This window comes from Tamandua tetradactyla, chromosome 4 (assembly GCF_023851605.1).
Source record: "Tamandua tetradactyla isolate mTamTet1 chromosome 4, mTamTet1.pri, whole genome shotgun sequence".
NCBI classification, from domain to species: Eukaryota; Metazoa; Chordata; class Mammalia; order Pilosa; family Myrmecophagidae; genus Tamandua; species Tamandua tetradactyla.
In genome coordinates this window covers 97,199,252-97,226,738 of record NC_135330.1, presented here as the reverse complement: position 1 = coordinate 97,226,738, position 27,487 = coordinate 97,199,252, and the positions used below count along the sequence as shown (strand labels likewise).

The following is a 27,487-nucleotide window of genomic DNA, read 5'->3' as shown; positions in this document are numbered from 1 at the left end:
ATTCACCAAGACAGACCACATGATAGGCCACAAAATACATTTTAAATGTAAATGATTAAAAAGTATTCAATCCTAAGGAACACAACACCATTACATTACAGAAAATTCTAAAAGGTTTCATGCACTCGGGTAACTTTCCAGAAACTACAACCTCCAGATGGGTCCCTGGACCAGATAGGTCCTGAGATGCAGAGGGCCCAACCTCTCCAGAACCTCAACTAGTTCTATCTCCCTATCCCATATTACCAACAGCCCCTTCCAACAGGAAAAAGTTAGAATGGGCATAGCCCTAAAGAGTGGGAGAAAGATCAAAGGTGATGGTGGAGTTACAGAGAGAAGGTAGGGTTTAACAAAGGAATATGATTGATGAATCATTATACTGATATTTCTTTTAGTCTCCAGTATCTTAGAGCACCTGGAAGTAAAAACCTAAAATTGTGGAATTGTAACCCATACCAAACTCTGAAATCTGTTCTACAACTACTTGTCACGATGTGCTTTGAAATTTACTGCTTTTTTGTACATATGTTATTTTTCACAAAAAAGAAATAAAAGTCAATTGTGATGATTTAAAAAAAAGCATTCAATATATTTTTTCAGACCACAATGGAATTATTCTAGCAATCAACAATAGAAAGATTGCTTGAAAATCCCCAAATATTTGGAAATTAAATAACAGACTTCTAAATACCCATAAGTCAGAGAGAAAGTCACAAGAAAAACTTTTAAATTGTTTGAGCTAAATGAAAATACAACTTGTCAAAATTTGTATGATGCAGTCAACAGTGATTAGTGAGAAATTTATAGCATTAAATGCTTATATCAGGAAAAGACAAATTTAAACTCAATTGAAAGATATTTGGATTTTTCTAAATAAAAAATAAATACAACAAAGAAAAATGTCACTGTTCATTTAGTCATTGATTTCATGGTAGTTACTGAATATCTGTTATATACCAGATAGTGTTCCTGGTGCTTGGGATACCAGAGTGAACAAAGTAGGGAAAAAAAAAGCCTTGCTCTAGCAATGCTTATATTCTAATTGAGACAGACAAACATTAAACAAGTAAAAGAGTTTGAAAAGAAAAAAGGATTTCAAACAGTCATGAGCGATGTGAAGAAAACAGAACTGGGTAATATGAAAAGGGATGGGAGAAAGGGTAACAGTCAGTGGGGCGAATAGGGCAGTTGTCTTCAGTATGTGACATTCAATGAAGACTTTCATGACAGTGTTCTGAAAAGCTATTATATTAGCCAGAGTTTAAATCCTTCTTTTCAATGTACTGAATTTTTTACACTTAGGAAATATTTTTGTCAAATATTTTCACATTCCACTTTATGAATATATGTCTATTATACTCATTGAAGTTTATACATATTTAACTACATTAGTTTGGGGCAAATGCTAAAAGCAAGAACTTTTACATTTGCTTAAGCAAATGTAGACATACATAAAATTAAGGAATGGATGTTTTTTTTAAAAATGAAAACCATTATTAGCATGAGAGAGGTATCTATTTTAACAACTTGAATTTTGACATTTTTACTACAACAAGGAAAAACTAGATGAGCTATATTCCAGATCTTTTATATTCAAGGAAAGAAAATGGTAAGGATAAAAAATGAGTTTGCCCCAAATTATATCGTTTAAAACTGTTTATCAGAGAAAGATCCCTTGACAAATCAATATAATCAAACTTAAAAGCAAGATTAAACTATCATTTCTGGTTTCTGAAATTCCACTTGATGCCTGTGAGAACAAATCTATGCACAGTATATTGCTTCATCCTGCATGGACAAAACCAATAATAACTAAATAGTTGGACATACAAGAAGTATCTTTATATATGAATTTTCCTACACTAGCTATATTGTTGCTAGTCTCTGTAATTCAAATATGCCACTTAACAATTGTTTTTTTCCCTGGCATCTTAGAGGAGTAATGCACAAAGACTGATCTCTAACCCACAACTGTGATCTCTCTTTACATCACATATAATTCTAAGCATTTCATACGAGAGCCACATTATTGCTAATGGCTGATATAAACTGACCTAATCTAGCAGGCCACACTACCAGCTGAACAACTTCAACCACAAATGCGCTGGTTTGAAAGGATGTATGCCCCCTAGAAAAGCCATGTTTTAACCAAAATTCCACTTCGTAAAGGCAGAATAATCCCTATTCAATGCTGTATGTAATTAGATCATCTCCCTGGAGATGTAACCAAATCAAGAGTGGTTGTTAAACTGGATTAGGTGATGACATGTCTCCACCCATTTGGATGGGTCTTGATTAGTTTCTGAACTCCTATAAAAGAGGAAACATTTTGGAGAAAGGGAGATTCAGAGAGAGCAGAGCATAAGGACATAGCCATGAGAAGCAGAGTCCACCAGCCAGCAACCTTTGGAGAAGAAGGAAAATGCCTCCCGGGGAGCTTCATGAAACAGGAAGCCAGGAGAATAAGCTAGCAGGTGATGCTGTGTTCACCATGTGCCCATCCAGATGAGAGAGGAACCCTGACCATGTTCACCATGTGCCTTTCCAGATGACAGAGAAACTGACTGTGTTTGCCATGCTCCCTTCCACTTGAGAGAGAAACCCTGAACTTCATCGGCCTTCTTGAAACAAGGTTTCTTTCCCTGGATGGATATCTTTGACTGGACATTTCTATAGACTTGTTTTAATTGGGACATATTCTTGGCATTAGAACTGTAAACTAGCAAATTATTAAATTCTCCCTTGTAAAAACCATTCTGTTTCTGATATATTGCCTTCCGGCAGCTAGCAAACTAGAACAACAAATGAGCATGTTGCACGAGACCAACTCCGACATTCTGCACTTCAATGTTATTTTGTTCAACACTGTTCTTTCAGAAATTCTTAGTTGTGTTAATATTCCTTTCTCAGTCTATGGGCACCTCAAGCCTTGTACACCTCAGCCTGAGCTTTCACAGTGATAAGTCTGCTATCCGTTGCATTCAGTAGATATGTAGTTCTGAACACATCCCGAATCATTGTATTCCTTATCTCCAGGTCTAACTTATTCATTTCTAATTACTGTATTCAGTTTGACCTACTTTTTTATTCATCTCCCCAGTCAAGTGGCCAAATCATGCCATGCTTTTGCTTCTCTATTCTCTCATCCCACCTTTATCTGACTATGTGGGGCCACCTGGACTCCTCATTTCCTGCCTGCATTGTTCTAGCATTCCCACATCGAGAATACAGGCAGCACTCTGTGCAAAAAGAATAGAATTTTGACACCATTACCACATAGTCTCTATTTCCAGGCCAGAATAACTCGTGTTTTCCAACTTGTCAAAACTGCATGCTATTAATTACTATAGATGACAGCTTTTGTATGAGCTTCATTATAATACTGGCAGCTCTATTATTCACCACTATATACCATATTATGGTCTCACTTTAAATGGGTCCTGAGATTAAATGCATACACATAAAAATTAATTGAGGGAGGGTTATCAGATTGAAATTATTCTACTAGGTTAACTTTAGTCTTAAATCACAGTCTGTTTTTCTATTATATACCAGTGTGGTATACTCGGTTGAATATTATATAGGTATAAATCTAAATAAAGCTGAAGTTTATTTGGATTTGAGTGAGTTGTCATTTGTGCTTATGTATACTTATGAAGAAGGGTAATGATTAGTTTCATAGTTTGAGCATTTCTAACTTAGGAAATTTGACCAACTGATAGAGAAAAAAAAAAACATTTTTTTTCCAAATGGCCATTTGTACCTATCAGAAATTCCACATCTAATTTCATTAGATAGAGGTGACTGAAATAATTAACACAGCTCTTCATTACAAGAGATCTAATAGGACAGAATGAGAAATACGGTTTTGTGAAAAAAACTTCAATCAATTTGATATTAACTCAGTTTTTACCCCTCAAAAAAAAGTTTGGTTATTAGGCTTCTGTCCTCATCACTTTTCCATTTTACCTGCATACCAACCTCTGGACATCTAGTGGGACATATTAACATCCACAAGCCTGCTACATTTACTGGAGGACTTTAAATTTGTTATAGTGTAACACTGTTACAAAGAAAATAAGACTTTGAGACTAGTTCCCTTGGCCTCTGCCCAGCTGCTATTGGGTACTTTTCCCTCACATTCATTCATTTATTGCCCCTCATTACTGAGAATTGTACATTATGTTCAATCCAATGAGGAGCACTCTACCTTCATCTTACTCCACTTGTCAGATCTATTCAATACATCTTATTGCATCTTCTCAAATTGCTCTGGCTTCCACAAAATCACTGTCAGTTTTCTCCTATCTGACTTTTCTTGCATGTCAGCTCCCTTTGCCAAATCCTGAATGTTGGAGCATTCCAGGGCTCCATCCTATCACCTCTACTTTTTTCTATCTATTCACACTCAGCTTGAGTGATCTCATCCAGGTAAATGGTTTTAAATATCATTTACATGCCAATGACTCTTTCCATTTAGATAATCCAGTCCTGAGCTGTCTGCCCACTGAGCTGTCTACAGACTACTTGAAAAATCAAGTTGACTTTTCAACAGGTATCTCAAACTTAAACTGTCCTCTCCCTCCCCTAAATGGCCTCATCACAGAAAATAGCTCTACTATAAAACAAGTTCCTCCAAAATTTTAGAAGTAATACATGACTCAATTATATTTTTCATCCCCCATATCCAGTCCATAATCAGGTGCTCTTTGGTTCTACTTCCAAGCTGTAACCCAAACCAGTCTTTATCTCTCTATCTTCTACTTATGACCTGTAGTCACAGTCATCTCTTAATAGGATGCTTTATCCATAGCCCAAAACAATCTCAACTCCATTAATCCTTCCATTAACTCTCTTTCCATGGTTTTGTATTACACTAGGACTAAAATGAAAATTCCAAGTACAAGACCCCAGCTAATCCTCCAACATTTCCTTCCACTTCATTCCTTTTCCCCAACACATCACTGCTCTCCAGCCATTGAAAATTCCATTGTTTGCTTCACCATATATACTAACTGGTTAACATGTTCCAGCCATAATGGTGTTCTTTCTATTTACTAAATGTGTCCTATTTGTTCTTACCACATTTTTTTGCATTCATGATTCCTTCTATTTGGAATACATGCATCCCCATTTTTCAGATAACAGTTTTTTTTTTTTTTGTAGCCAAGTCTCAACTCAAATGTTACCTCCTTAGAGAGACCTCTCCTAACCAACTTATCTGAACTAGCTTGGCCAATCACTGCCATGCTATGTTGTATTATTTTATTTATAACAGAGAGCATTTTCAGAAATTGTCTCATTTATTTAATGTAGGTTAACACTCCACAAGAAAGGCACCTACCATCTATCCCCAGTGCCTAGAACAGCAGGTAGTACTGTTTTGAGAGCAGATAACTAAAAAAACTCACAGGTTGAATGGGTGTTAGATAAACACATAATTACATCTTCTGTATTTTGAAGACAACATACTCTCATGTATTTTCATAAATACTCAGCATGTTCTGGTTAAATTAAACACACTACAAATCATCACTATTAAAGCAAATAACTACAAGACCCCAAGAAGAGTTTGTGTAACCAGGTATAGAGAATAGATTTTATCTTTTCATTTGTATGCCTCAAAATATTTTCTCCAAAAACAGGAATCTTTTTGAAAAGTTAATATCTCTATAATGGCTTAGCAGGCTATTCAGGGGCAAACAACAAAAAACAAATAAAAGCATTCTTCTCTTTGATTCCAGAATGCTAAGGAAGGGCAGCAATAATAGAGAAATAAATACCTTCTTCCTTCCACAAATAGTAATTTCAAAAGGTAATGTAACCTTTTTGGTTACAAAGCATTATATAAATTTTACAAACCTCTTATTTAGACCCACATTGTAGCATATAATAATCAAACTGTCAAATGCCAAAGATAAAGCTAGAATTCTGAAAGCCACAAGTAAGAAGCAATGCATCATGTATGAGGAGCCCGAATAAGCACAAATGCCAAATTCTTATCAGAAACAATGGGGGCAAGAAGGCAGTGGGATGCCATATTTGTGGGATGACATATTTAAAGTGATGACAGAAAAAATTGCCAACCAGGAATTCTATATTTGGCAAAACTTCTCTCAAAAATGAGGGAGCAACAAAGACATTTCCAGATAAGCAAAAGCTGAGAAAGTTTATCACCACTAGATCTGTCCACTTACAAGAGATGCGAAAGGGAGTTCTGCAAGTTGAAAGAAAAGGTCAATGGATAATAGATGCATGAAAAGAATAAAGATCTCCAGTGAGGGCAACAGCATGGGTAAATATTAATGCCAGCACTATTGATTTTGGGTTTGCAATGCTACTTTTTATTTCCTACAGGTCTAGAAGGCAAATGCACAAATTACAATGATAACTCAGTGATTTGGAACCCACAATGCATATACACATACCTTCTGCCAGGAGACTACATAATTGGTGGAGAGACAGAGGAGTATAGGAAGATAGTTTATGTGTTCTATTGACGTTAAGTTTGTATGAAAGCAAGATGGTTATCGATCCAGAAGGTTACATTTAAGCTCCATGGTAACTACGAAGAAAATATGTGAGATATGCAAGCTCACAGAGACAAAAAGTAAAGAGTACAGGTTGGCAGGGGTGGGACTGGGAAACGGAGAGTTGGTGCATAATGGGCATAGGGTTTCTGTTTGAGGAGTAGGGGGAGCTTTAGTAATAGAAGGTGGTGAGTGTACCGCAATATTGTGAATGTGATTAATCCCATTGAATGGCATGTTTGGGAGTGACTGAGATGGGAAAGTGTATATGGATCCACAATTTTTTTAAAAAGAGAAATAAAAGAGATGATGGCAGTTAAAGACAATTTAGGATTCTTGACGGTATCTAGCAAAGGAGGAGAAAAGGCTCAAAGGGACATTATTGAGACATATGAAAAAGTTGGAGTATAGACTATAAACTTCATATCAATGCTAAATATCTTGAAGTCCATAACTGTACTTAAGGTGGTTAAATAAATAGATATCCTTGTTCATAGGAAATGTCCATGGCTGAATTAAGTGTTAAAGGAGCAGGATGTATATAATCTATACTCAATTGTTCAGAAAATGGATTGATGACAGAGAGATGGACAGACAGATAATTGCATATATAGCTAGACAGAATGATATGGGAAATGAGGCAAAATGTTCAAATTGATGGATCTGGGTATCTCGGTGGTGGGGGTGTTGGGGTACTCTGTATGGGGTTCATATCATTTTTGCAACCATTCCATAAGTTTGAAAGTATTTCAAAATGTAAAGGTTATTTTTAAAACTCACATTTACATGGTGTCAATGAACATTTTGTTTTTCACAATTACAAACAATTTGTTTTTCATAAAATATAATTTAACTTTTCGCATTTCAAAGCACAAACATCTTACTACTTATCCCAATATCAAGTATCAGATTGTATAATGTGTTATCATATACTCATATAGCACACATACAGAATATATAAAGTATCTGTACAAAGTATAAGGACATGTATTTTCACCAATATATATAGGATAGCAGGTTTTCATTAAGTCCTCATACATCTCCTCTTTCTTAAGCTTGCGATTCCCAGAGATGTAGGCATCAAAATTAAATTAATCATGGGTTTGGCTGAGTTGTAATAATTTGTTACTGAACACTAATTACATATGGTGTGGTATAACCACACAGCAGCATGAACTAAGTGCCCCCATTTAAAACTTACCTGAACAGCATCTAAAGGTTTCCCTTAATTCAAAACATCTGGTTATAACAGTTTTCCCCCTGGTCTTGAACTCTTCCTCCAGGTTTCTTCACAACAGAGATTTGCTGATTTGAGCAACGTTGCCCAATGGGATTTTTCAACCTCCTCCTTGTAATTCTCAACTGATTGTTGTCTGAGCCAAAGTGGTTTGATTTTAAGGCAATAAATGCTCAGTGGCAAAGTGTGGCTTCAGGCACAGAAAGGAAAGATGAGAAGACACAGGTCACTATTTTGCCCTCCTGTGGAACTTGACACTGCCTGAGAAGCTTTCCCTACTGTAGGTTCTCAGTTATCCCTCTGCTTGGGGCCCTTCTCCTACTTTCCACCTCCTGAAGAGTTTTCCCCCCCAAGTTGTTAGGCATCACCAGAAGATTTGTAGGAAATATAATATGACATAAAGAAGCTTTCCAGGAAACCTTACAATCACACATAAAAGGTATCAATATGATTCTATTTTGTCCACTTATTAAACTTAAGATTGTAAACTATATATCAAATTTAGGATGAATAAAAGAAATAATGGCCTGCATCTATGAAGATAAAAGAAAATTACCCTTAATTAAATTTCCCCTTATTTATACTGGGCATGGCTTCTTCAAGGTAGGATGATATGACATCAGACAATGAGTTCAAAACCTACAGAGGAGTCATTTTTTAAGTCATAAAGGAAAAATTGGGGGAAGCATAAATAACACAAAGCTAAAACCAAAGAATGCAACCACAATGTAAAATAACTGCACAAAGGAAATTCATTATATGCAAGTTTCTATGTGAGGCAACAATTTAGTCATGCACATGTTCTTGTCTAATTCAGAATATGCCAACAGTGTAATCACTCAGGTGTGATCATAAGAAAGAAAATGTGATAAATACTATTCTGTACCTACCAGCTGTAATTCAGAACAGAAACACTACATTGAAATGGAATTCAATACTACAGACAGGTAAAGCACAAGGGGATACACAGCCATCAATTGCTTACTAACTCCCTGTTAGACATAAAGTATGGTTTAGGAGTAAGAACAATATTATGTAGCATTTGAGAAGGCGCCATAGGCAAACCAAAGCCTGAACCTTATCATTGGAGAACTAGTGATTTCAAATGGAAAAAAATTCCCTTAAACATACTAGGTACTGAAGGGAAGGGTGGAGCCACTTAAACTATCAAACCAACCCAAAGAAGCAAAATTACAGTTCTATCAACCCCATACATGCTGCAGAATGAAACTCTCTCTGATTAGCTTCTGTAGATTGTCTCATCTCAAACAATTAAAGCTAGTTGCATAAAAATTGTCTCATTCAGAACATGCTTTGAGAGGGTTTACAAGATCCCAATGGAGCTTCCAAACTTACTTTATTTTCTTAATTGAAAACTTAGAAGGTAATAACCTCCTCTCAATTCACAGAAAGCCGGAAACCCTAGGATACAAAGTACTTTCCAAAGAAATTTAAAATAAAACTGTGTATCATTAAAAATTGAACAAAACAAACCAAGCAGGTCTTTCAAAGAAGTGAAAACATACCTTTGAAACAAACAGTAAGTCACCACCATTCATTGCAGAGCAGCATGTCAGTTACAGAGTGGCAGAATGAGTGTGTAAATTGCCAAATTGAACTAATTCATGTTCTGAATGAAAATAAAACACCCTCAATGTTGTAGGCCACATCTATTCACCAACATCCCCAGGGTTTGCAGTGATCTGCCTTGGGAGACACCAGAACATTGAGCAGCTTCTTTGACTCACTCCCAGCTCCTCCCAGGCCCCTTCCATGCAAGATTCCTTTTTTTTCTATGCAGCCCTCCTTCATCGGATGTCCTACATATATATACACAAACACCCAAAACTCCAAGGGTAAGAAGGAGGAAAAACTGCACAATTCTAATTATAGTAGCATAATTGACAAACTGCCATTTGGAGCAAAAGAGGAAAGGTCATCTCAGATCTGCTTCCCAGGGTAGCTGCAGGACTTCTGACTTCAGCTACTACAATTCAGGCATGGAAATATATACAATAACCATGAATGGGTGGGTCATCCTAACAGTGAAAGATAAAACTCTAATCCCTGCTTTCCAGAGAACTGCTAACTTTCCAGTAAAATTATTCATTTCATGTCAGTTAAATTTATTCATTTGCTCATGTAACAATTTGTCACTGAATGCTATGTGCAGGGCACTGGGTGTAGTCTTATAAAAATTACGAAGTTAAACTATTTCTGGTATCAAAGAAGAGTTATGGCATGCACATAAGTAGCCAGGGAAAAAAACAGTGTGGTGATGAGATTCATCAGTGTACTTAAATCTGGCAATCAAATACAAATATGCATTGAGCACTAATTATGCAATGACTCTTTTAAGCACCATGATTCTCAAAGACATATACATAAACATGTGTAAGATTTGTACACTCAATGAGCTTCTACTATTTAGTTGGGTAAATAAAATACAGATGTTAAAAAACACAGCAATCATACATTCTAATTGTTTTTGAATCTTTGGCACCTGGCCTATAGTAGTTTCTTGATGAATCTGTTTTGTGAATGGATAGTTAGCAGTGAGTATGTGTGTGTGTGTGTTTCTGTATGTGTGTGTGTAGGTATATATAGATCATGTGTTAGCATTATGGGTTTTTTGTTTTTTAGCATTATGTTTTAAAAGAAGTCTGTCACTTTGTTTTGCTGAAATGAGCAAGGGAAGACCAACTACTGTGGTCCTCTACTATAAGGCACATAAAGAAACTTGAAAGAACAGTGAAGAGGAAAAACTGGCTTTAGGAAGATACTCTGCAGGATAGATCTACTACAGGAGAGGTTGTGGCCCCAAAACTGAGATTTTTAACTTCATTTGCCAAGGGGGCCAGTCTCAACACCACCCACTAAATCTCGACCATTGTGAAAATCCAATATGTGTTTGACTGGGAAAGCAGACTAGCAATTCATCATTAGCAATCAATTCTCAACAGAATTTTTAATTTAAGAAGCTGGAATGTCCTTTCAATCAAACCCATGCCCTCCTTTCTACTACTCCTGCTGTGTCCTAAATTCATGACTTTCTTCACCACATTTCCCACCCTATGGGCTCAGAGCACTTTTCAATCCATCTGATCAGGCTACTCCAGCTATGCTCCCTGCTTAAATGTATCCAGTGGTTTCTGATTTCCTACAAGGCTAAATTCACTTTTTTTTTTGGTCAGAACATACAAAGCCCTTTGTGATCTGGCTCCCACTGACCTTTTTCAACTTTTGCTCCTTAAACATTCCCTTCTCTTTACACTCCTACTGTGCTCCAATATACTTGTAACCTCCACCATATTAAACTCTTTCATGTGAAAGCTGCTCTAACATACCTCTGTGATAGATAGAATGCCCCACATGCACCCCTCCTGCAAAGATTTCCACATGCCAATCCCCACACCTTGTGAACATGTTACCTTACATAGCAAAACAACTTTTCCAATGGGATTAAGTTAAAGACCTTGAAATGGAGAGATTATCTCAGTTTAGCTGGGTGGACCAGATATAATCACAAAGATCCTCTTAAGAGGGAGGGGGATCAGTGTCAGAGAAAGACAGGTGGGAATGCAAGCCCAGGTTAGAGATAGAGATTGGAAGATGTTATGCAGCTGGTTTGGAGATGGAGGAAGGGACCACAAGCCAAGGAATGCAGGTGGCTTGTAGAAGCTGGGAAGTTAGGGAAATGGATTCTTCCCTAGAGCATTCCTGAAGGAAGACAGCCCTGACACCACTTTGATTTTAGAATTTCTCACTTCCAGAAGCATAAGATCATAAATTTGTGTTGTTTCAAGCTAGTAAATGTGTGCAGGAATAGGAAACACCTCTAAATGCCTTGTATCACTTGTTTTTTAGCAAGGCCTTTATAACAGCGGAGATCATAGAGTATTCACCTTTTTTTTATTCCCCATAGAATTCAGGCCTAATGCTTGTCTATAATATGTCTCATGCTTTGTTCAAGAATATTTACTAATTATAAAAGTGCAACTAGAATTGACAATATAAAAGCACAATTACTAGAGAAACACCAGTTGCAAAGATATGAGAGATAACATGGGTTTTATGATGTGAAAAAGCATGCAGCCGCAAAATAAGCATGCTATATGTTTCCAGAAAAAACACTAAAGTTATGGGGGAACTATATAAACCACTTTCAGAATAGTAATCATGGATATGAATAATTAAGAATGAGGTGATCAAACCTATCCAAGACAAATCAATTGCTCTGTTTCTTTTGCAATTTCCTATAATTTTGTTTTTCTAAATAAAGAATCCAAAAGACAAATCTCTACAAACAGTAAACATTTTAATCTATTTTAAACTCAGGCATAGCTGATATCAGTCAATGTTACTGGGCACTTAGTACAGTAAGAATCCGATAAATACCTGTTAACACTTGTATAAAGCACCTACTATTTTGTCCCTTGGGAAATGAAGAAGCTTCCAAGAGACAGTAGATTGGAAATACATGAAACTCTAAAAGAAACAAGCATAAATGAGTATTGCATGTATACATAACATATAAGAACTCATGACTGGAAAGAGTTGGAGATTTTCTCCAACTTTGCAAAGACAGTTACTAGTTGTATATACATGCATCTGTATATGTGTGTGTTATATGCCTTTTAGTTGAAAAAAGTATCAATAATAGCTAAGATGCTTTTGGAATGTTTCATTTTTAAAAAACAAGCAAACATTGTTGTTCAAGACTGTCTCCCCAACTTAGACCTTATTGTTTGGGATATGCAGGTAAGTGCAATTGCTCATTCAAGGTAACTGCTGCCTGCTGACCAGGGCTTTCTATCAGTTTGACTATCATCAGGCACTGCTGCCTCCGATACCACGCCCCTAGACTAACAGGAAACCCAAGCCCTAAAGCACAGACCCATACTCATATCTTCCTCAATTTCACATTCCTACTAGCAGTGAACTTATTTCTATCAGTGAACAACTGAAAAATATTTAATGCCTTTCTCCTTTTGACTCACAAATCTAATGACAGACTTTAATGGAAGCAACATGTTAAAACAAATAATATTTTAAAATACACTATAATATGAATATAGTTCTCTACGTAATTTGAACTCTGGTAATACATGGATAATAATAAATATATACTTTCTTCTTTCTTAAAAAAACTCAGTGAAAATTTTGCTTTTAAAAAAAAGTCAAAAACATAACAGTAGAAACCTGTACATTTTCTTAAAACCTAAGGCACTAAATTAAATGTTTGGAAAATGTTACTATCAATTAAAATAATCTCTGAACAATAATTTCTTTGAGGTTTTCTTTGCATGCTTATTTTTTCTCTGCTTCCTGTATTTATAACTGCATTTTGATCAATGCTGAAAAGCCACCAGATGGCATTGGAGAGTCCAATTCCTTTATCGACTATATATATAGGAAAAACCAAAGAATCCTTTTTGCAAGTTTAAAGTTTTTGTCCTTTACTCTGACACGACTATTTCATTCAACAAAAAAATATCAATTCACCAGAGTATTGAAATCTTTTCTCATCATTAATACAAAGATTTGTATTTTGTCATTCACAGCTTCATCATATTTCTGTCGTGTGAAATAGAGAGTAATTGGAATATGCTTTCAGAGACCAAAGTAAAATGCCAACAGCAGAGCTTTACTGAAATCAAGGTAACAATATTCACTGGGAAACATTTCAGTACAGTTAGTAAAATATTAATGAGAACTGAATAGTGTTTAGTGTACCCATAAGAAGCTCACTGGTACTTAAAAAAAATGTTTAGAGATAACCCTCAGAGATCTTAAAACTCTGCAGAGTCATCTATTGCCCTTTCCTTCAGACATTTTCCATGCAATGCAGCATTCTAGATGTCTTAAGAAACTACAATTCTACAAAAGGAAATTTGCCTTAAACAAGCAAAAATAGACTAAAACACAGGTTAGTATTTTGATCTGCCAAACCCTATTTCACTTAGACATGTCGCCACCTGCAAAGGAAAGTGTCTTTATTTCTAGTTTAGCATTGTAACTATATAGAACTTAAAATCACATTTTTTTTCTAATCAAACCTCTGTTTTAATCTGTTAACATCCTCTGCTCTGTGGTGTTAGAACAAATGGTAAAGGTTAAAGTTAAAGATAGCCAGAGTTGGCCCTCAAATACCCTGGTCATCTGCACGCAGGTGATCAATTTGCAAATATGTAAAATATGTTACAGAAAAGAACTATCAATTTCTATTCTGAGTATGCACCACGGCTGCTCAATAAATACTGTGAAATTAACAAATGGATCAACTATTTCTACTAAAGATGTTGCAGTTCAAAACTTATACTTATGAAAAAGGAAACTGAGGACCTGCAAGTTTCAGAGACTTGTCCAAATCAACAAGGCTCAGCTGGATTGCATAATCCTCATCAGAACAAACACTGCCTCTTTGGGAAAAATGACTGAGAGCACATCTTTTTAGTGGTTGTCATTGTAGACAAAAGTTTGCATGTCAATATTACCTGTCTGTAGAATTGTCCTGCCAACTTATCATCATCAACATGAGGATTAACCATGACAAATTTTAATGCACTCATAAGCCACCTATTTATCTGTTTGTGTGAACTAAGGGAATGAAAATTAAATCTTTATTTCCCTACCTTGAGGGGGTTAGTCTATAGCAAACATATTTCAAAGTCAGGTAAAACAATTTTTGATTGGAGAAAATTCTATAGTGTTTTATAGTACAATTCTTTCCAAACATGGATGACTAAGCATATTACACTTGTTTTTACCTAAATATAAGAAATAGAATTTCTAAAGAGTTAAGCAAACAAATGGAAAGCAGCCCTTTTAAAATACCAATATTGTATTATATATAAAAAAATAAATCTGACATTGCCTTCTTTCAGGCGTCTCTCCTCCTGAATTTTGATTTAATGACCTATTTTTATTTATCTGACTCAGCTGTTCTCAGAATTTAACAGTATCACCCTTTCATTTTGACATTTTGCCTCCTCCTGGTTTCCTTTCTTCCTCTCTGAACTTTCATTTAGTCTCTTTCCTTGACTGCCTACTCTTTCTTTGCCAACTTTTTTTCAAGGCTGATGTTTCACAAGGCCCTTGATATTCTTCTATTCATTTTTCCTTTACATCTTCTCTATCTGCATGCTGCTCCTCAGTGATCGCAATCCCTACCCTGCTCCTAATATGTAGATAACTTCAAAATCCATATGTCTCGACTTGATTTTTATTCCAACCTTCAGAGCAGTAAGTCCACCAGCTCAATATTTCCAATGACTGTCATTACCCCACATTTTCCAAAATGGCATCATTCCATCCTACTCCCTAAGAAAACTGCCCCTCCTCCTAAGTTCCCTATCTCTGTAATTGGTGATTCTATCAATCTAACTTCCCCCTGAAACTGTTTTGCAGTCCACCTCTAAACATCCACTCGACCTCATTTATTCCGCCTCTGAAACATGTTTTCAGTACCGAGGACTGCTTTTTAGGTCTTCAATATTCCTCAACGTGATTTCTACCCAGGTGCTGACCAGTCACTCTGGAATCCCACTAGTTTCTCCTCCAGAAAACAGAACTGGACCATGCCACTCTGTTGGGGAACCTTCATACCTTGATTGTGTCTTTCCTTCGTTGTAAAGGCAGTTTCAGTTATGGAATTGGATGAACATGCTTAGCACCATCACTTACACAGCAAGGAATGTCCCATTTTATGGTACACAGAAGACACTATAATGAATAGATCTGTTCACTCAGAGACCCAACCTCACAGACTGGCTTTTCTGCTAAAGGGATTTGCAAAGAAGTTAAATACCTCAGCTGAAACTTTTTGGTTTACAAGTCAAAAATTTAAATCCCTTGCAAGGCATATGAAAAACCCTCATACTCAATATCTAATCCACTTTTTAGACTTCCATGATAGTCACAGACATTCCTACTGTTGTTTTTAAATAAATGGACCTTTCAAGTTTCTGTGCTTAATGGCATCACAATCCTCCATTACAGAAATCAGTTAATAAATTCTTCACCTCTTTCTAAGTAATTGGTCATCAAGCTCAATGGATTTGAACTGAAAAGTTTCTCTCCCCTCCCCTTCTCACTGCTGTTACCTTGATTCAGGAAATTGTTTCTGTGTCAAGCATTATGGGCTGAAAAGAACACAGGTTACTTCAGGTTACCACAGGAAAAAGGGGTGTTTTTGAAAGTTTATTTGTGGACTACAGGTGAGGCTGAAAAGTTATCAAGACCCAAAGTAGCACTAGGGTCTACCTGCTGTGTTCTCCTTCCCTGTGTTCTTTCATTCCTCTTTCCTTGCCCTTATTCCTTTCCCCCTTTTCTCCTTCTGGCCTCCACTCCTTCTCTCTTCTTTTCCTCATGGATCACAGATCACATGGTCCCTTCAGCATAAATTTTCAACTTCCCTGTTCTATCTCCTCCATTTCTATCTGGCTCCTGGCTGACCATCCTTTCTCTAGTCTGCAGACCACATTTAGTAAGAAGCTTTTTGACTGAATTAGCTAATAATCATCAGTATTAGTACGCAGAACAATTTGCCCCCAAAGATGTCCATGTCCTAAGCCCTGGAACCTGACACTATGTTAACTTCCATGGCAAAAGGGACTTTGCTCATATTAAAGATCTTAAGATGGGGAGATTATCCTGAATAATCCAGGTCGGACAATATAATCACAATGGTCCTTTTAAGGTAAGCAGGGAGGCAGGAGGGTCAGAGTCGAGGAGATATATGATGGAAGCGAGGGTGAGAGTGATGTGGGGCCATGAGCCAAAGAATGGGAGAAGCCACTGTAGAAGCTAGAAAAGGAAAACAGTGGATTCTCCCCCCGAGCCTCCACAAAGATCACACTCCTGTTAAACCAAACCCATCTTCTGAGCTCTAGAACTTGTAAGAAAATACATTTATGTCACTTTAGGCCACTAAGTTTATGGTCATTTGTTACAGCAGCAATAGGGAACGAATACTCTGGTGTTTCAACTTTTCAAGTCAACTCATGGATCACTCACAAGTCTACAACAGACTTTCAGCTGACCAGGGGTTCATCCTCTGGCCCAAGCACTTGCCACTTGTGTGCTGTCATCTACAGTGTGTTAGTTAGATTTAGTTGTCAACTTGGCCAGGTGAGCATATCTAGTTCTGTTGCTGCCAACACAAGCCAATGGTACATGAACCTCATCTGTTGCTAATTACATCTGCAGTCGGCTAGGAGGCGTGTCTGCTGCAATGAGTGACGTTTGACTTAATTGGCTGGTGCTTAAATGAGAGAACGCAATGTAACACAGCCAAGCAGCTCGGCATTCCTCATTTCAGCACTCACAGTTCAGCCCAGGCCTTTGGAGATGCAGAAAGAAGTCACCCCGGGGAAAGTTGTTGGAACCCAGGGGTCTGGAGAGAAGACCAGCAGAGACCATCTTGTACCTTCCATGTAAGAAAGAACCTCAGTGGAAAGTTAGCTGCCTTTCCTCTGAAGAACGAACAAAATAAATCCCCTTTTATTTATTTATTAAAATAAATCCCTTTTTATTGTCAGCTAGCAAACTAGAACATACAGTATAAACATCACTTCCTCAATATGCCAAAAAATGCCCACTGCTGTCTGTGTCTCCACTGGTGCCCCCTGCTCTCTCCCACTGAACATTTAGAACATGATATCTTTTCATGACTCCCGTGATACAGTGCCATGCTGCTACATATATCACCATGCAATGGTCCCCTCTCCACTGAAATACTAAACTTCCAAGATCATCCATTTTGACTTTTATGTTGTCTAGGTAAATTTGCCATCAGTCAGGTATCAATCACCACAGCTGACATCAATTTGTGCCAACTGTACATCAAATGGTGCTGGCAATTAAAACTGAAAGGGTCAGTTTGTGGTGAAATTCATTGGTATGACAGATAATGATTAAACAAAGATGTTGGATAATTTTATCAGTCACATGCAAGTTCCATTTTTTGTTAGACTTATTTTTAATTAAATACATCATTTCAAGGAATATTAAGAGTAGTCCAGATCTAATTTAAAAATGTGTAACAAGTTAGCACAATAAACCAAAGAGGGGAAATTATTTTTAAAGCCAAATTTAAGCATATTTTTCTCACTTCAAACAGTAAAGAAACAAAGCCTAAGAAGTTTGGTCTTGTAAGCTATCCCAAGGGAAAATAAGGAGAAATGCCTCATACTTTTTGACATATTTTGCAAACTGGGAATAACCACATGGCAACATAATAAAAGGCAGATGCTGAGAGACTGGACTGCCTGTTAATCACATGGAATTAAGTTTACTGACTTCCAGGAACGCCCAAGAGAGCTCATACACATGAATCAACACTGGCATGAGAAGAAAGTACCCCAAAAGGCTTTCTCACTCCTATTCTGTTAAATTTCACATTCTTTACACAGTAGCATAATTTATTTTACTTAATTAAATAAACACCCAGAGATGATAAACACAAAGGTTAGAACATAAATTGTGTCTTTGGTTATTTAACTACCCCTATCCTTCATAAATCATTTGGGCCTAGAAGCATGCATTTAGGAAAGCCTCTTGTGAGGTTTTTGCCCTCTTCTTGCTGTCAGGAAAAATTGCATCTTAATAAATAATTCTATACAAACAGATGTTCACTGTCAGATCCTGGAATGAAGATAAGATCAGCTCCCTGTGGTAAGCATTTTACTTTCTAGTAGCTGGTGGCTTTAGGGAGCTTTTATACATATTGAGTCTCTTCTAGAATAACATGTGCTCTTTGATTTATGTAATATAACTCCTTACTCTACTCCATACTTTCTCATAACTATGAATATTTTTTATTCTATACTGAAGTAACTTGCCTATTTATCATGAATCAGTAATCAAGAGCTACATGTGATACCCATTACTGAACAATGCCATTACAACCAAAATATCTACCTAATGACATGAATACTTCTTTAGAGTAGCTCTAATATTTGAAGACACCTTCCCTTTCTAGTAAATGTTGCACTGTACTTCAAACTCATGAAGTAATTAATTTTTTGTAAAGGTTCACTGTCTTTATCTAAACCTTTAGCATGACTTAGATATTGCTCCGAGTTTATAGTTTTTGCTTCAGTTGCCTCATATTATACATTATATTAATGTTTCTCTTAGAAAAAGAAATAGTTTAGTTTAAATGCCTGTATTTTATCTTTCTTTTACCATGTTGTTCCTGTAGCATCCTCATTGATATAATCCAGTGGAACATTAAAGCCACTCATTCATTCATTTGTTCACTCATGCAGTCTTTAATTTTCTAAGACCTTTCCTTGAACCTTGACTCTGGGTCAAACACCACGTTTGACACAGTAGGAGTTATAAGCATACATGAGTTATGTGCTCAACATCTCATATTCTGGGGACAGAAATGAAAGCAAAGACAAAGCATGAATCATCACAGAGCCCCGCCCCTTCCATAATCTTGACATCCAGGCCACCCTAGCTTTCATTTCTCTGTAGTGTGCCAAACTCTTAAACCAAATCACAACTCACACTTGCGGTTCCCTCAAAGTGCTAGAGCAAACAATAGTTTACAGTATTTCCATACCAATAAACCTTATTGAAATGCTATTGCTGTTTTTAAATATAGAAATATTTAAGGATGAACATTAGCACAGACTATACTGATTTCTCTTGAAATGACCTTAAAAAGTGATAGCATTTTCATGTACTTTATCTCTTCATACAAAGCAATGGCAACATTTTTAGAGGTAATAAAAAGTTTACAAAAGCATAACGAGAACATTCAAAACATATTTTTTTATTTGCAGGCAAATAGACACAAGAGTATTAAGCTATTAAGAAAGACACAAAAGTGTTAAGCTAAACTTTCTGAACTGATTGAGATATAAGGACTTACCAAGCATTTGCTTTATATGGAATTTTTAAATACAGATTCTATAATTGACAGCAATTCATGTTTACTTGCTGAATTACTACAACACTCCACACACTCGAGTGAAATCAGTAATATTGATAGTCTTTCCCTCTTTCTTCAAGTGCTACTTATAAAAACTAAAAGAAGGATATAAATTTGTTCCACAAGAAAATCTATTAGGCAACAAAGGCTGAATGCCTGATTCCATAGGTGTTAAAGACTTGATTCTAAATGTATACCCAACTTTAACATATTATGTGAGAGACCAGATTTAATCCTTGATGGCCATACCACATGCATATTCAAAATGATGTTTTAAATAATACACTTTAAAGTTTAACTTTTAAATATTTCAATCAAGGATGTTATGATGGTATAACTGCTTTATCATACTGAATTTGTTTCTTAATAGCAATGGGAATATAAACCATTCTGATAAAAAATAATGCATCTCTAGTTTGTGTTTGAAGATCTCCTATGGCATTAAAATTAGTTTTGTTAATGGGAAACAAAACCTACTTCTAAATTTTTATGGACTGACCATATATATTCATTTACAATAAACACTATACATGTTTAACATGCCATCAAAAACTCAATCAACAACAGTATTACATGCATTATAACCATAGTTTATAGCTTCTCAGTTATTAAAATACTTTGTTCTGGCTTTCTAGTACTCACAATGAAATAAAAACAATATTCAAGCAAAAGATGTGAAAGGCATTGGGTTATGACTCATGTTTGTGGAGCTTTCAAAAAGATTAATAAAATCAAGCATCAAAAGAGTTTAATTGATAAGAGAAAACAACAAGGATAAGTAGCCCTCTCAGTTAATAAGAAAGATCAAACATATAAAATGGATTTTTATTCCCTGGCCTTGGTGCCTCTGGTTTTATACGTTGGGCTGAGTGTGAAGATTGGGTCTTTAATCTTTTAAGGAGAAGACGTCAAGTGCATTCTCTTGTACTTGATCTATGGAGATCAGCAGTGATGCTCTTCAGTAAGTGACAGAGCTGCTTCTCTCAAGCAAAGGTGCCATGGTAACAGACATCAGAAGAAGTAAATATCTCACATATACTATGAAAGTATATGGCTAAAAAAAGCTTATTTATTTCCAAATTGCACAATCTCAAAGGGGGGAAAAAAAGCACCCTCCCATCCATCTGAGTCCCCGAATTGACATTGGGGTACTGCATCTCAATTTATATTATTCAGAAAGTAAACAAATGAAGCATGCTGTGTAATCTCAGTACCTGCATGATTTAACATTTTTAAGTTACCATATAGAAAACACACTTGGTTTGGGAGGGGTGACACAGTGTTTTGACAACTTTTTATTTATTTGAAGAAAGCAAGTTCTCAACACTTCTGCCAAACTTGGGAGAGCATTTTATTACCACCCTCCTAAAATAATTATACTAAAGGGATTGAAAAAAAATTTACTTTGAGACAGATTGTTGAATTTTCTGAGGTCTCTAGAGTAGAAAGAGATACAAATCGTCAACTGTCTCACAATTCTAGCTCTGCTGCCATGCTTCTCACACAGTCAGAATTTCATAAAAGTTTTATTCTAAATTAGATGAAACTGTCAGTATCATTTAATGATGGAAAGGGAAACCATGTCCACATTTCAATAAATAAACCACAGACCTGACAAAAAAAGAGTTGAAAAATCATTTTTATGTAGTCAAGTATGATATCCGGAAAAATTAAGTTTGGGAGAATTGGTGAGTATTTCTATTTTGGATGAACAGTTTTCATTTTCTTATAATATTTAAGCAGATGAGCATTTCTCTTCTAGAGGAATGTAAATTTCTTGTCTCGGTAATACCACTGTTGGAGAATTTATCTGCTTTTGTCACTATTTACTCCCCTTTCCATCTACTCTAACTCTCAAGCGTATGCTGGACTTCCCTTGCAAGTGGTAGATCTATCCAGCCCTAGGGTTATTTCCCATTTAGGGAGACCCACCAAGAACAGGCAAAATAATGTATGGACAGAGAAACACCTTACATTTTCACATTGACTAAAACCATATGAATGGCAGATATAACAGTTGTACACTAACCAAAAGTTCCAGAACCCATAGGCTCAGGAAAATTTCTTTTACTCTCAACTGTGCACTATCACCATCCCTCGTCCATGCACAAAACTCTCCACCATATCCCCCTAGACTACCTCCCCTGATTGGGTGAGAATAAGACAAACTCACTCTACTTCTCTCCCATGTGGCCTTTTTTAGTATATCATCAATGTGAACTGAAAGCTCCCTAACCCAGGGAACTGTGAATGGCTGCTGCACAGCCCCATGCCAGCCCTAGCATTCCCTCTCCTTTCTGAACTCAAAATCTACATTTGTTCACACAATTTGTGACACAGAAATACTTGGAAACTTCTTGCAAGTTATCTTTTTTTGCACATTATCTTTATGGAACTAACAGACTTAATGCGTTCTACTTCCTCGTTATACTCAGGAGCTGCAAAAATTCTGTAATCTCACATAAAGTATGAATATGGCAAGGCTTTGTACCATCAGTGACTTATCAGATAACAACTTCACGTCAATAACAGTATTTATTCAAAATCTCCCTGTACATTTCACTAACTCTAAGTATCAAAAGTCAATCAAAAACCAAGATGCCTGATAACATGTAAAGGTTTCCATAAAATTTCATATTAATCTATTTAGCAGCTCCCTTAGTATTATCATTTGACTTCACCTCTATTTTTCCTATTAAAATATTAGGGAATATTCCCATGGCATTTTCTTCAACAACTCTGGTACATTCTTTAAATACTTGCAAATAATTCAACAAATCAGCTGAAATCAGGTGAGAAGGAATCTGCCCTAGGCACAGCTGACATTGAAATGGTAACATCAAAAGTTAACATGAAACAATTCACATTTAATATTTCCAAACAAAAATTAAAATGATACTCTAAAAAATGTGCAAATTGTATAATAAAATGAAATAAAAATGCAAGCTTTCAGTATTGAATCTATTTCAATTCACAGTGGTTAACAAAATAAGCCACATTTTTAAACCCATTCCCTCCTTTCTAATCCCTTATGGACAGACTCCACCCATTTAAAGATATATATACACACTCTCTCCACAATATGGATTCCCTTTAATTCTCAACCTCTTCACACAAGGCACACACATAAATTTCCCAGTGGCTCCAAGCCATCAAAAGGACAGGGAAGGAAGGAACTCAGCTTACCAGAGCCTCTTTTGGTCACAACCTTCAAACTCTGAGTAAAAGTAGCATATAAGAGAATCAAGTGCAGAATTGGAGCTTTCATCTTCCAGCTTTTAAAGGCTGTTCTCTAAAGGAAAAATTTTTTAAAAAGTACACATTTTTAAAAGCTATAACAATTTAATAAGACTATTTTTTAGACTTTTAATCAAGCATGACTGGGGCAACAAACTCCACAAAAACAAAGAATATGAACATCACTATTATATTCTCCCCTATGTTAATGGTTCCTAAATAAACTCAAAGCAGTAATACCAAAATCACACCTTTATAGACCCTCCAAAATGTTTAAAAAATCTTACATTCCCTTAAGGTTTAGAATCTCCCCGAATTTACAGGCCCTACTTGTATTTAAATAACTGAAAAAACACCTTTGATAGGAATACTTCACTAACAAGGTTTTAATATAAATAAGCAAACATTGACTTTTTAAAATGTTCCATGCCATAACAGATATGGTTTTATTGAATACCAGCCTTTCCAGTCAAAAATAAATCATAAATTTCATGCCTCTAAGCATTTAATTGTGATTTTACCATTCTCTTTCCAAAAAACTCAAAAAGATACTTCAAGAGAATTTTAAGACTTTATTCTCCATTGAAACAAAGTACATTGTCCATGAAAGATTGAAAGATATACCATTTCCTCCTATTACAATGTTCTCAGAGGGGCACTAAAAGTGACACTAAGCAAGAGTTTTGATTTCAAAAAGGACACATGTATCAGTTGAAATTAACTGAAATGAACATTGTCTTCCTCAGAAAAGCATTCTTCTTTTCTTTTTGTATGAGAGTGAGATGGCAGAACTGAAAGATTCAATTTCATCAAGTAGCAAGTCAGAACACAGCTCAAATATATTGTCAATCCAAGACAGCAAAAGTTTCTTTGCAAGACATCCGAGGACTGATCATATCCATCTTTCAATCACTAAGGTCTTTATTAACGATGAGGATGCTGAAACCGTGATTTGACAGTCACATTTCATGCTCCCCTAGAGCCTCAAATACCTCTGATATTTTTAAATGATTAATTCATTCACATTAATAAAAGTCTGTTAAAACACATTTTAATTCAGAAAACAAAATGAAAATCCATTCACTTGTAACAGAGTGTCAACATCATTTTAATCAGAAAATCAGTGAATTTTTAAAGTAGCACTGAGAATAAGCTATTTGAATGCCAACACCTTTAAAAGATGATCACTTGCTTCAGTTTTCTAACCAGGACTTTCAGTTCACCTAAAGATATAAATGAAGCCTAGTCCAAAGAGCCGACTCATCAGACACATCTGACAAACTGCCACATTAAAGTGCACGCCTGAGTCATGCATTCCTAAAACCCAAATCCCATTTGCCAACCACAGCACTAACTGGAGCTGCAGGAAATCTTCAAGTTGATATCTTCAGCCTTCAGGTTAGCAGCAAGAATCAGTTCCTCTCTCAGTGTGAGTTTAATCAGCACTGCCAACGAAACTCCAGGATCCAACTAGACACTGCAAGACCTTCCAGCTTAACTATCTTATTACTTTATTCTTGTTCAAAATACTAATTCCTTACCCATTTCATTTATAGGAAGGATACAGGCTAGTTGGCAATTCTATTTCTTAAAATTAAATTGGTTTGGAAAGCATCAGTTTCTTAAGATTGTGAGTCTTAACTGAATCTCTCAAAACTGTATGTTAGAGAAAACAAAAATGAATTATGTAGCATTTCACCAACTTAACATCTTGGTCGATACACAATACTCCTTACAAACCTCTGGAGAACTCCATTGTATCTTAAATTGAAGGGCACATTAAATATGTCTAGCCATAGACATCCAAGCATATTGTTCTTGTTGCATAACTAAAATTTGCACCCAGAAATATAAATTCAAACTGCATTTAAACAGTTTATGAGGTTCTTGTGCATTTTCTTATGGTAACTCATAGACTCAGTGACCTAATTTCAAGATGCTTTCATTTCTGGGTCAACCAACCTGAAGTTACTTGCATGTTTCTGATGAAGAATACCATTCACCCCTTGATTTCACATAAACCAACCATCCTTAAACTTGATGCAGAATGCACATATCATGGTGGTTATGGGCAGGGCTCTGAAGTCACTCTGTCTGGGTTCTCACCCCAGCTTTGTTTATGAGCTGTATGATTTGGGGCAAATGACTCAACCTCTCTGCACCTAGTTTCTTCATTTGCAAAATAGGTTTTATAACAGTACATGTTTTCCTGTGTTCAAAACAGCACTGGCACATAGAACACAATAAATGAAATGTGTTGTTAATGCAGTTGATTATTATTGTTATTACTACCAATATCATAGAATGTACTCATAGTCTCTCCTGTGAAGTTTTCTGTACATACCAGCCTTCTTTATATCCCACCCACACAATTAGCTTATGTATTCATTTATATGTCTTTCTCTTATCAGACTCAAAGCCCCTCCAAATGAATGTGTGTATTATTTATCTTTGTATTTCTAGTGCTCAGTGACTGCTAGTTGAAACTATGAATGAATGAGAGACTAAATGTAGCCGCTATTGTATGCAGTTGAATTCTGGCATTCATACTCATCATTTTATAAACACTTACTGAGCATACACTAGTTACAAGATGTTGTGCTATGGCGCAATGGGGGCATAAAGATAAGACAATGCAGTCTAATAAAGAAGGTTACCAGACCAATAAAGGAGACAAATGCTTACTTACTTAATTAGACTGGCCCTGATGCCATATGGTGAGTATATTGGGCCAAGGGAGTAGGGAGAGGAATCTATTAATTCTGCTCCAGGTTGGGTGTAGTGAAAGCTTAGGAAAGGACTGTCAGAGGAAGAAGTGTTTCAGTGGGGTCATTAAGGAGAGGCTTTCTAAGGGAAGGCACATTCCTGGTTCAGGACAAAGGATGTATGAAATAGCATATGTGGTAGGCAGAAAAATGGCCCCCAAGGATGTTCACATCCTAATCCCCAGAACCTTGTGAATATGTTATGCTACATGGCAAAAGGGACTTTGCAGAAGTGATTAAGTTAAAGATCTTGAGATGGGGAGATTATCCTGGATTATCCAGGTGGGTCTAATGGAATCACAAGGTGGGGTGGGGGCGGGGGAGCAGAATCAGAAAGAGAGAAGACATAATGATGGCAGCAGAAGTCAGAGATTGGAGTGATGTGCCTTGAAGATGGATGAAGGGGCCATGAGCCAAGGAATGCAGGCAGCCTCTAGATGCTGCTAAATGCCAAGAAAGAGATTCTTTCCCTGAGCATCTAGAAAGGATGCAGCCTTACCAGCACCTCGACTTAAGCTGAAGGAGATTCATTTCTGACTCCTCTGACCTCATGAACTGCAGGCTTACATAATGAATTTGCATTATTTCAAACCACTAAATTTGTGGTAATTTGCTATAGCACCAATAGGAAACAGAGACATCAAGGATGTGAAATAACAAGTTCCAGGAATGATCTGAAATAGGCCAAAGAGTGTGAACTGTAGTGACTGAAGTTGAAGATGGCAAAGTAGGATTGTTAACATCACGATATGCAAGGTAAGAAGCTGGGACTTTCCTAACTTCACAACCCAAGAATATTTCATTCAATTTTACTTTCTTTACTTTTTTATTATGAAAATAATATGTATATTGAATACATTTCCTCAGAATACATGTGATGACTCACCTGATATTTCTGACTCACTCCCCTTTCACACAGTCCTAAGATTCTTTGCAGTATAGACAATGAAGAGCTGGTGGGTGCTTCTAAATGAATAATTGGAACTGCATCTTAGAATGCACAAATTAAAGTTGAAAGAAATTAGTTAGCAAATACAGGAAGAGGAGGAAAGGAGCCAGCCTTAAGGCAGTAGCAGTGAATACTGGGAGTAGAAGGCAGATTTGGGAATAAATAGAATTTAGTGATATTAAAGGATGTGACATTATAAAGCAGCTTCAAAAGTGGATCTGAGACTTAACTTGAGCAACTCAGTATATTGTGATAGCATTTACCAATATATAGTTATACGGAAGACATTTTAGGCTATCAGGGTAGAGAAGTATATTGTTATATTTTGGGCATGTTGAGTTAAATTGACCATGGAATCTCCTCTTAGAATTATCTTGTTGCTAATTAAAAATACTAGCCAGGAGCTGAGTAGAGAGATGGGCGATAACTACATTGTAATGGTAGTTGAAGTTAAGCACATGGATTAGGAAAAACAGGAAGAATGAGTAAACAGAAAGCACCTTAGACTCTGAAACCTTGGGGCCTACAGATATTTATGTGACAGGCAAAGGAGTCAGGAGGAAGAAAACAGATATAACAAAAAGCAAGCAATGAAAGGGAGTGTGAATCAAAAAGGAGGTCGATGAAAAAAGCAAGGCTATTTAAGGGGACAATCAGTAGAGCTCAAGTATTTGAATGATTAAAAAGAGACAGGTGGCTTCAGAACTAAGATGCTGGTGATGATATTGGTCAGTCTTCACATTAGAACAATTAGATCATAATCAGGATGTCTAAGGTGAAAAATAAGCTTCATTTTCTTGTTTCCAAATGTCAGGGTAGGCA

At 36.3% G+C, this 27,487-nt stretch overlaps 1 long non-coding RNA gene across 1 annotated transcript in view; it reads right to left on the bottom strand.

Moving 5' to 3' along the window:
- Positions 1–27,487, bottom strand: part of LOC143681200 (uncharacterized) — a 139,936-nt gene that overhangs the window by 51,705 nt on the left and 60,744 nt on the right. The window contains exon 9 of the long non-coding RNA XR_013174462.1: positions 22,901–23,006. This is a non-coding gene — a long non-coding RNA (uncharacterized LOC143681200). The remainder of the gene's footprint in view (positions 1–22,900; positions 23,007–27,487) is intronic.